Source organism: Athene cunicularia (genome assembly GCF_003259725.1).
Source record: "Athene cunicularia isolate RWA chromosome 5 unlocalized genomic scaffold, athCun1 chr5_part1, whole genome shotgun sequence".
Taxonomy (NCBI): domain Eukaryota; kingdom Metazoa; phylum Chordata; class Aves; order Strigiformes; family Strigidae; genus Athene; species Athene cunicularia.
The window spans coordinates 8,552,543-8,563,457 of record NW_020799101.1 but is presented as its reverse complement, the minus strand read 5'-3'; positions in this window follow the sequence as shown (position 1 = coordinate 8,563,457).

Below are 10,915 nucleotides of genomic sequence, written 5' to 3'. Positions count from 1 at the left end.
TCAGAGCATGGCTGGAGCTGGGCTGGCTTGGCAGTGCAGCCCTGGTGTCCTCCTTTCTCCTGCTTGTGTCGGTGTGTTCCAGGCAGACCTCTGGCTGTCATTCACATGCACTGAGCATGGACAGATGACAGTGCTTGTGCGTGTCCAGTACTGTGAAGGTTTTGTGATAACACTCCTGTTGTTTTGAGCTCCTTATTGGTTGCCTGTATTTGCTCCTGCATCTCCAGATGGTTTTACTGTGTATCACGAGCAGCTGGTCCTCTTCCTTCAGTCTGATACTGCTGCTTATCAGTGTCACTGGGATTAGATTGTAGTGTTTGTACATGGCAAGTGTTTGAATTAGCTAAAGTCATTCTGGAGGCATCTTTCTGTTATTTGACAGTGTTCTCTTTCAGTGTACATGTTACTGTTTGCTGGGGTGTTTTTTCTTCCTGGGGTATTTGAGTCTGTCTCCCTCATCTCTGTCAAGAGAGCTGTTTGGGTGGGTATTTTCCTCTCTGCCTTTCATATCACTTTCAATGCTGGAGTAGTTGCTATTGCCTGCATACCAGGTCTGTTTGTCTTGTCTGTACAGCTACACTGCTTTAGCCTATGTGCTGACTTGGTATTTGCATTATTGTTTTGGTTCCTTCCCTGGACAGAGCCATTGCCTGTGGCCCTCTGCTTACATTTTTGGAGATTTAGATCTGCTCTTCTCCATACTCTTCCCTGCAAGCTGGACTCCTGTAACCCACAAACTCTTGATTTACTTTGATGTTTCCAAAGTAGTATGTGGACTCAGTCGCAAGGTGAAAAACACTGATTACCCGTTTCTTGATTTCTGATCAAAACCTGCTATTTTTCCGGGGAATTCCAGCCTCCGTTCATCTCATCTGCAATTGTAATGGTTTTGGTTGTATTTCTGGCAACACTGTCTTTCAGTGCTGAAATATTATTTAAAAAAACCCACCCACCCACCTTTAATTGGAAAAAGAAAATCCTCACCATTGATTTTCAGGTCTCTAAATAGACTTGAACCACCCTTGTGTACATAGACTTTTTCTTTGGAAATCCACCTCTTACAGAACTTGAGTTGGCCTGTCTGCTTGCTTTGTTTCTAGGGGTTGATTTGCATGCCAGCTTGTCTTTGCTGGGCATCCCACTAGAGTGCTGTTCCATGCTTTCCTTCCTCCCACCTCCACTGTCACAGTAGAAGAAGTGTGGGTTGCAACAGAGACCAGAGATCCTGGGGTTCCCTGAAACTTCTGCAAACTTCTGTGAACTGGACTGCTCAGATCTTCTTCAGATACTATTGAATTAGTAGGAAACGTTTTCACTGGAATAAGAGCTCTGGAGTCCAAGTTTGGGGTAGAAGTCAGGGTTGGATCTGAAAACCCATCTGTGAAGTTTGCAGGTACAGAGGATTGTAGCGAGCCTGACCATCAAGCAACGCATACTGGAAGAGCCACAGGGAAACTCTTTGATCATATTACAGCTGACTTAATAATCTAAACAAGCACAATTTCTCTTTTTGCATACTTTGGCAAACCAGGTCAGATTTCTCTACTACAGGTTTAGAGGGCACGTGGTTTTTGTTGATATTTTGAGCTATAGGTGAAGCTAACCTTTTTGTTTGTGGGTAATGGCTTATAGTCTCATTTCAGTTAGTTTTAAGTGTGGTTTCAGGTAAACAAGGCTGTGCATTTGGTCTGTGCCACTTCATAGAAATTTTTGTGAGGAAATGCCAGGGAGTCCAGACACGTGTTTAATTGTAACGCTGCTTCTGCTAAGACAGTTTCCTCCTTTTGAGTTTGGAACCTTGTCATCTATACCTGGTGAATATGGCTTAGGCAGAAATGTGCTGTGTAAATATTTCTGATTTCATGCCTATTTAGCACAGGCATCTTCCTTCCATTATAGTCTGCTACTGTATTTCGTTAGCCCAGAGGAGTGGATTACGAGGCAGATGCTGGGTGAGTTCAAAGAGAGACGTTTCCCTCGTATATTCATAACTTGGTAAGAGGAGTGAGAAGTGCACTGTCCTGAAGTCTGTTTCATAAGATTTTCTAGTTTTGGGGCTCTTGACTTGGAGGCCTGACTCTGTTGTATGCAGTTCTGTCTTTTGTGTTGTATTTCTTTTGAATAAGGCTTGGGGCAGAGGGAGGAGAGTAATTTTACCTTGAGCCCCAAGAAGTGGGAGATGTATTTATTTTTGCAAGTGTAGAGAATATTGAGGAAGGCTTAGTATAGTCAACAAAGTGAAAGTGTGAGTTGCTGCTGCTTGTGTGAGTTTTATTGCTATCCTGCTTTTCCTGCACATTAATGGGTTCTTTTAGCCAAGTTTATCTCTAGCAAATGCTGTGTGCAGTGATAACTGTTTTGCGAAGGAACTACAATGACAGTGGTGCATGTTAAATACTGGTGCAGTGTCATGGCAGGTATCCCATGGCTGCTGCTCTGTGAAGGAATGAAATTGGTCACGCCAGTCTAAAGCCTCTTTTTCTTGGCATAACTGGGCCAGGCTGGTGTTGATCTCTTGCCCAGGCCTGAGGTGCTCACACTGTCAGGGTCCCTGTGAGTCCTTCACTCTCCAGCAAGGTGTGCCAGGATGCAGGGCCTGGGGATGGGTGAGGGGCTGCGAGGGCAGCAGTGGCAGCCAGCAGCAGGAGCGGGGCTCTTGGGAGCCCTCTGGAGTGCTGGGGTACCCCCTGGCTCCCTCCTACTCCCAGGATTTACAAAGTCTCCTCTATTCCCTCACCACTTGATAATGGGTCTGGGTCACTTCAGGTGTCACCCTGTGGCATGGCTTTGCCCATAGTGAGCTGAATTAATTAGTTAAAGGGAGAGATGACATTCCCTGGCTGGGAGGTGACTACCAGGCACGTGCTAGCCTAGTTTTTACTCCGGGTTCATTACAAGGTGACATGCCTTATTATCTACATCAGGGCAGAGGTGATCTGAATGACATTTGTCTTGATTCAGTTCAACGCGGCGAGACGCTCCTGTCTGGGGAGGAAGTGCATGGAGTGTGAAGGCAACGAGGACTTTGTGTGGCTTTAAATTAAAAAAGCAAATTCAGATCAATGAAAAAGCTCAGATGAAATACCCTCTCCCTGCTCTCTAAAAGATGCAAGCTTGGTGTACCTTGAAAAAGAAGAATTAGAAATCAATTTATGAGGGGTCCTCTCAGAGGCCCTGGCAAAAGGCTTTTGGTGGAGCTTTGAAGGAGAGCGTGGCCGTCCGGGCGCCAGTTCGGCGGCAGATGCCTGAAAGGGATCTTGCTGCTCGGCCAGGCTGGAAGCATGTCGCGTTGCTGGGGGAACCAGCCGTACCGTGGCTCCCAGGTGAAAGGATGTTTGATCTTTAAAATAATGGTGTAAAGGTTTATGTGAAACACATTGTCTGGGTTTTAAAAATAGCGGCTTGACATTTAGCGGGACATAATGGGACTATTTCTAGAGTTTAGCTTGTGGTTGACAAATAATAATAAAAATGTATTTGAATTTCTGCCAATTGTGCTCTAGCTCTTTTAGCACAACGGTTCTGAAAAAAAAACCCAAGCAGAAGGAGTGTCGAGTTGACAAAGATGGGAGTTTATTCTCCTAACATTATTGTGGCATTATTTCTGGATTACTTTTTCCATTGGAACTTTATAAATGATGGATTCAAGAGTAAAGCTTAGAGTAAGAATGTGGGGGAGCAAGGAATGCGCCTGAATGCATGGGAGTAGGAGTGGAAGACTTTAAATGGTCTCCCGTTTTCCTTCATAAAAATGACACTCCTGATAAATCTGGAGAAATCTGAATAAAAGTAAATAAATGTCATATTATCACAGAAAAGATGTTAGGGGCTACAGTGAAAGTTTGGAAGGGAAGAGTCCACAAGTTAGGGAGTAACAAATAATCAATGGGAAGAAGTTTGGAATAAGTGACTTCCCTGGTGCAACACTAACTCAGTGGCAGTGGCATGGATGGAGGATTGTTTTCCTGGGTGTTGGGTAAGCTGTATTGAACCTGAGACCTTCCTCTCTCTTTGGCAACTCATTTCACTGCCTCCCTTCTGGAGCTGCTACTCAGACATTTATTTTCAGTCATGCAGCATTGGTACTAAGAGTATGTGCAAGGAATGAGGCACCCACAGACCTGCGTGCTGAACTGCCCCGGCCCCTTCCTGGTAGCCCACCTCTGCAAGTCTTTAAGGGAATGGTGCTTGCTTCTAAATTAGTGGGGAGATTTCCCCCTGACTTAGCAGACAAGGCAAGTCTCCTGGGCAATGTATGAAACTTGCTTGATCGGTTGGCTTCAATGACTCGTCTGACATAACTAGACTTCGTGTTTCCCTTGTTGCTCGGCTGCACCCTTGCGTATTTTTAGCACAGTGCTGCAGCTACCACCTCCTGCTCTGGGACCTTGTATGACTGATCAGCATGATCACTCATCCATGCCTGATGCTGGCATCACAGAGACAGAGGAGAGGCTGTGAGTCTGGAAAGAGCCCTGCTGAAAGGCTCGTGTCCCCAACAGTGGCCTTTCACCAGGGCTCTGCCCATCCCGTGCCTTTTGCCTGCAACCATCACAGAGCCCACAGAACCAGACACTGTCTTCAGTTGCCTCATCCATGGGGACGCCGGAGAAGACCACCCTGGCTGAACAGGGAGCTTTGGCTGCAACTCAGGGAGAAAAGGAGAGTTTACAGCCTTTGGAAGAAGGGGCTAGCCACACACAGTGATTACAGAGAGGCTGTGAGGCTATGCAGGGTGGAAATCAGAAGGGCTTAAGCCCAACTGGAAATTAATTTGGCCTCTGCAATCAAGGATAACAAGAAAAGTTTCTATAAGTATGTCAGTAGCAAAAGAAAGTCCAGGGATAGTCTCCATCCCCTGCTAGATGCAGGAGGAAATACTTTTTATTAAAGTGTGACTTTGTAAGAGACAGTCTCCAAGATGAAATCTCCAACTATTCATGGGTGTGTAGCAAGTGTTTGACCTGGTATGCATTAGGATGGATAACAAGAATAGTTTTTACCTCTGTGTATACAAACCCTATGAACAAGCACAGAGCTGCTGAGGCAGCTTTGCTCTTCCAGCCTGTGAGCCCACAACGGTGGAGCAGAGCCATTCAGGGAAGTAATGACTGGCTGAGGCCTGGCAAGTGCAAGGTGTAGGCAGCTCCCAGGAGAGGAAACACTCTGTTTTAGGCTGAATGTCCACTGTGATCCTTACTTTACTTTTTCACTGCGAATCTCTGGGAATCCAGGATAGAAAAGGTATATTTCTAAAGTACATCCAAAATATTTATGTCCAGAATGTAAATTTAAGCCAAGTAATAAATTATATTTTACAGGAGAGAAAAATCACTTAAAATTTCATGATAAATGAATGGCAAACTATTTTAAGGCAAATTTGTCAGCAAGATAATATTTGAATAAAGACCTAGCACCCATAAGGTGAGAGCAGTAAGAAAGCTACAGGTGAGGCAGTAGTCTTTAAACAAACCCTGTCAGAAGCTGCATGGACTGCTTTATCTTGTTTCTGTGGCTAGCATTCCTTTGGTGGCTGTCACATGTTTACCAAGCAGAAGCCTTCCTTCTTCCTTGGGACATAAAATCAGTAAGTACATACAGAGGAAGGAGCAAGAGCACGAGCACTACTCCTGTTTTTGAAACTCACGACTGTGCTTCTCTTCAGCTTTGCTCAGCTTGTGTCAACACTGCAGATCCCAAGGATTTAGCAACCTGTACCAGGAAGAAAGTTTTTAAATGTGTTATTTATAAGAAGAGTGTTCTTGGGAAATTTTATTGCTGGTTTGACTTATTTTGCTGCTTTATGTGAGTGCGATTAGGTAAGTCTCATGTCTTGAATGGTTTGTGACTATTTCTTGGTGAGGATAGCTTTCCTAGTTCATTACTTTGGTGACAATTGCAGTTTGAAAAGCAAATCCTGTGTTACCAACACTTGTTACTTTGGTTTTGCATGGTTCTTTGGTTTCCTTGAAATACATGGTCTTGGAAATTGGAAGTAATGAAATAGGAGTTAGCTTTTTCTTCTGTTTTCTGCTTTGACATTGTGCTGTTTCCTGCTGTCATTTCAGATTTTACTGTAAAGCAGTACTAAGACCATAATTCTGTATCCATACTGAGTAACACAAGTGCAGAGTATTTAATTCCTGTTAAACAGAGGGTACATCTGACCACTGTGCAAGGGAAACCATGGATACTTGCAGGTGTTTGTGACTGAGGTAGGTTAAAAAAAAAGGACCTAAGTGTAGCATGATGGCTGTGGGAGAAAACAGCTGAAGAGATACAAATAAAGTAGCAAGTAGACTCCATAACTTGGTTTAGTGTGCCTGAAAGCATCCAAGGAACATGTTGCACTTTATTCTTGTGGTGCTTTATGTCAAGTGTTTTGCTGGGTATGTGTGGGGATGTTTGCTCACGTGGGCTTGACTGGAGCTTAAGAACTGCAGAAGCCCTTGAAATACATAGAATCTATTTTAGTCTGTCTCCATTGCATCTGTTTTGGCTAACAGTCGACTCTATCTGCCTCCCCCTTCTCACTCTTCTGGCTCTGAAGTGGCATGGCTCTGTATTTATCCCTGAGAACAGGCTGACGTCACAGCTTTTACTTGAAAGAAACTGCGGGCGGATGCTTTGAAACTTGTTAACGCAAATGAATCCTCCGAGGCAGTGTTGTGGTCGCTTTCATCTGGAGGGGGCCCTTCTCACAGGTTTTTAGTGCTGGGATCCTGCCCTGCATGTTGCTTTTACAAAGGAATTATGGAGGGTGTCTTGCATCATCAACATTTGTTTTCTCTGAGATCATTCCTTCTCCCCATTAGATCAGTGACAACTCTGCTTTTTATTTCCATGCTTTTGATTTTCCATGCCCTGTAGAGACAGATATTTTGGGCGTAAGTCCTAGGGGCCATCTTTGATTCAGTTTGGCTGAACTGAGATTAAACAAGGCTGAGAAGTGCCTGGAACAGAAAGAAGGCATGATATAAGAAAGAATAAGGTGGGAAAGCACACATAGGGTGCCAGCTGTTCTCCTGGCCATTAAAAACAGCTGTTTCCCTCTTGCTCATGCCTGCAGGACTTCATTGCTTTTCCCTTATCACAGAGCCCTTGATTAGCTGAGTGATTACTTCAGTTCATGCCCTTTTCCATGCAGCCCTAGTAATAAGTTAACTGGTTTGTTATACTCATGTGAATAACAGTGACATGGTAGAAGGTGGCAGTACTTGCTAAGCTCTTCACTTTATTAAATATGTGCCTCTAGAAAACACTGATTTTTTTTTTTTTCCCCCCAAGCATTAGTTTTAATGGCTTTTGTTATTGTTAGAACATATTTTCCCAGGGCGTAGGTCACTTGGTCGATACCAGAGGCCTAGAAATCTTCCACAATATGCTCTTTCTTTGAAACCACACCTTGCTTTATGAGCAGCCGCCTTCTGCTTCAGGGCTACATTTTAAATACCAGCAATTCCTCCATCCTGTTCCTCAAGAGCTGGAGCCTCGCTTGGTAGCTAGCCCAGGTCCCAGGGAGCTGTGTGGTGGGGCAGCATCTCCTGTGCAGGTGTTCTTTATACCAGGTCAATAAACATCTGAGGGTCCCCTCCCCTGAATGTGGCAATACTATGAGTTAATCTGAGAGCAAACAGTGTTTGTGGAATGAGTTCAGTGTAGGTCCTGCGGCTTTTAGGTGTGCTAGTGTCCTCTGAGATGCAGTAAAGAATGACCTAGGAGGGGAAGAAGAGCCTGAATACCAGGGTTGACTCTGCTTTTCAGACGTCTAGATCCCCTTTGGCAATTGCATGGAAAGGTCATAGTCAGGGCCATTTTAGGCGATGTAGCACTGGGGGTTGTTAGATGGTAATTGATGACTTCTTACAGACCTGAATCTCATCACCATCAAACAGAATTTCTTGTCTCAGCAGCAGTGCAACTGTGGAAAATTCCTCTCCTTTTTACTGTTCATGCCTCTTTTTGTGGCTCATTGGTTGTGCTAAATGCCAGACTGATTGTTTCTCTTTGTGGCTGGGCTTAAATGCAGGGTCCAGACACATTTAATGGAGCTGTAGAAAGGTTGGTCTTGTTTCTACTTTAGTTTAAAAAATAATAATAATAATCCATTGCGGGTTGTGTTTTCAAGGCAAAATTAGCCATGAAAGCTGCCCTTTTAGCATTGACAATTAGAAGTTGTCCCTGGTCGAGGAAGGTTGAGAGATACATGGTTGTCCCACTTTTACTTTTTGGTCAGCAGTTTGACACTGCTGTTACCTGAATGTGTCTAATGGGAGCTCAAAAAGGGACAGAGTGGATTGAGAAGGCTCAAAACATGTAGCACCAGGCTTGTAGGGAGTGTTATGTTACCAATACTGGAAAATGTATTTTTCTTTCAAGGGTCAGGGGTTGAGGCATGGACCCTGTGAGCATCCTGCTGCCTGCAGGCAGCTCTCAGCAGGCAGCTGGTCTCCTGACTGCCTGTCACCTCTGCAGCCTGCTAGGCATGTGCTGAGTGCAGGCATGGAGCTGCCATGCAGATAGAGACCATGTTGTGGCCTCTTGCTACCCCCCCCCCCATCTGCTTCAGTAGCTGTCAGGAGATGTCCGTGGCCTACAAGGAGCCAACAAATAATGGGTCAAGGAGGAGCCAGGGCTGTGTTCGGAGGGTGCCCTGCTTTCCACGGGCACATGGCCTGTTCTCCGCAGATGGGAAATCATCTAAGTATTAAGAGATTTGGTTTGATTAGCTGAAATCTCCTGTTGGCAGCACATTTCCAGTCCCTGGAGCAATGGAGATCAGACAGGTTGCCAAGGCAACACACAGCCTTCAGCAAGAGGTTTACTGCTGCATCGTCCTTGGTCAACTGATGGAGTAGCATTTATTTAGGTCTTTGAGAAAAAAGCTGCTGTCCAGCCTTTTGCTGTGGTGAGTCATTCTGCCTTGGGTCAAATTGGTGGAACTATGAACAAGGTTTTGTGGATGAGAAAAGTAAGTACATGAGAGCATAAAGATCCCAATTAGATTCCTCTCTGAAGAGGTGAGAGCACTTCAGTTCTGAGTGGAGACAGCTTATTCATCGTTATCCCCCTAAATAAGAGAGAAACAGCAACTGAGATCCTCCTTTCTCCTCCTTCTCCTCCCCTTTTCTCTCTCTCTCAAATGTAAAATACTTATTTTTGTTTGCTAGAGGACTGTGCTCACTGTTGAATTCTTGACCCATACCAGGGATCCTGCCAGTTTAACCTTCTGTCACTGCTTTGCTTATTGCTCTCTGCTCCCTCCACTGTTGCAGAAGCCTTGATAAATTCAGCTTATATAAGTTTTCATTTCCTCCTTTTGTACCACCTGAGAGATGAAAAGCTCATCATATCACCACTGTGAATGCTACTGCGGCAGTGGTGGTGTGCTGGAAGTCATCGTGTCTGTTGTTGTCTGTTCACTGATCTGGACTCAAAGTCAGGGAGTACGTTGAGACATGGGCATCTCTCCCTGTGACTGTTCCCTGGTTTTACTGCTATAACAGGGTTGTGCCAGCAGCGTGCAGAGATTTCTCTGAAATTTTGGAAGGGACCTGCTGCAATGTTCTCATATGCACGGTCAAGGAGGGAAATGCCATTATGTTGAGTGCAAGGCCTTGATTTGATAAGTTAGTAAAGGTTTCTTTAAAATAATTCTGTCAGTGATAGGAAAGATGTGCTATGAGGCTAACAAGACCACACCTGGTGAGTTGAAAGTGGTGCATGGGAGACACCATCACAGTGCTATTTTTCATTTCTCTTACTGTTGAATTAAATATGGGTTGTGCTCAGCAGTAGATACCTTGCTAGTTCAGGAAGAAATCATTGTACAAGCAAGATTTATGAAGCAGTCACCGTGTGGTTTAACATGGGGAGCCAGAATGGCATTTTCTGAAAATGCAGGTGCTCCTGTTCTCTTGTGAGTGTGTATCTCAGCTGGTGTCATGTAGCATGTGGAGACGAGAAGGAATTAAAAAATACACCTAGATGCTGCTTACTGAGAGACAAATTCTCTGTCATAAAACCAAAGCATGACCTTTGTAGACAGCAATTTGTATGTGAGAGGGAAAAGTGCAAAGTTCAAGGTCTTGCACATGGATCGAGGCAATACCATGCACAAATACAGGCTGGGTGATCAGTGGATTGAGAGCAGCCCTGCAGAGATACAGACTGGGGGATATTAGTGGATGGAAAATGAACATTAGCTAGTAATGTGTGCTCACAGCCCAGAAAGCCAACCGTATCATGGACTGCATCAAGAGAAGTGTGGCCAGCAGGTCAAGGGAGGTGATTCTCTCCCTCTACTCCACTCTGAGACCCCACCTGGAGTCCTGTGTTCAGCTCTTGGGTCCCCAACATAAAAAGGACATGGACCTGCTCGAGTGGGTCCAGAGGAGTCCACAAGGATGAACAGGGGGCTGGAGCACCTCCTCTGTGAGGACAAGCTGAGAGAGTTGGGGTGGTTCAGCCTGGAGAAGAGAAGACTCTGTGTAGACCTTACAGTGGCCTACCAGTACCTAAAGGGAGCTTACAGGAAACATGGGGAAGGACTCTTTATCAGGGAGTGTGGTGATAGGATGAGGTATGGTTTTAAACTGAGACATGGTAGATTTAGATTAGATGTAAGGTCTTTCCTGTGAGGGTGGTGAGGCCCTGGCACAGGTTGCCCAGAGAAGCTGTGGCTGTCCCCTCCCTGGCAGTGTTCAAGGCCAGGTTGGACGGGGCTTTGGGCAACCTGGGCTGGTGGAAGGTGTCCCTGCCCATGGCTGGGGGGTTGGGACTAAGTGATCTTTAAGGCCCATTCCAACCGAAACCATTTTGTGATTCTATGAATTAAAAAGGTTGGAGGAGCCTTTAAAAGTCTACACTGGCATCCTTACTTATTTACCCTTTTTGAGAGGATGACAGTTGATAG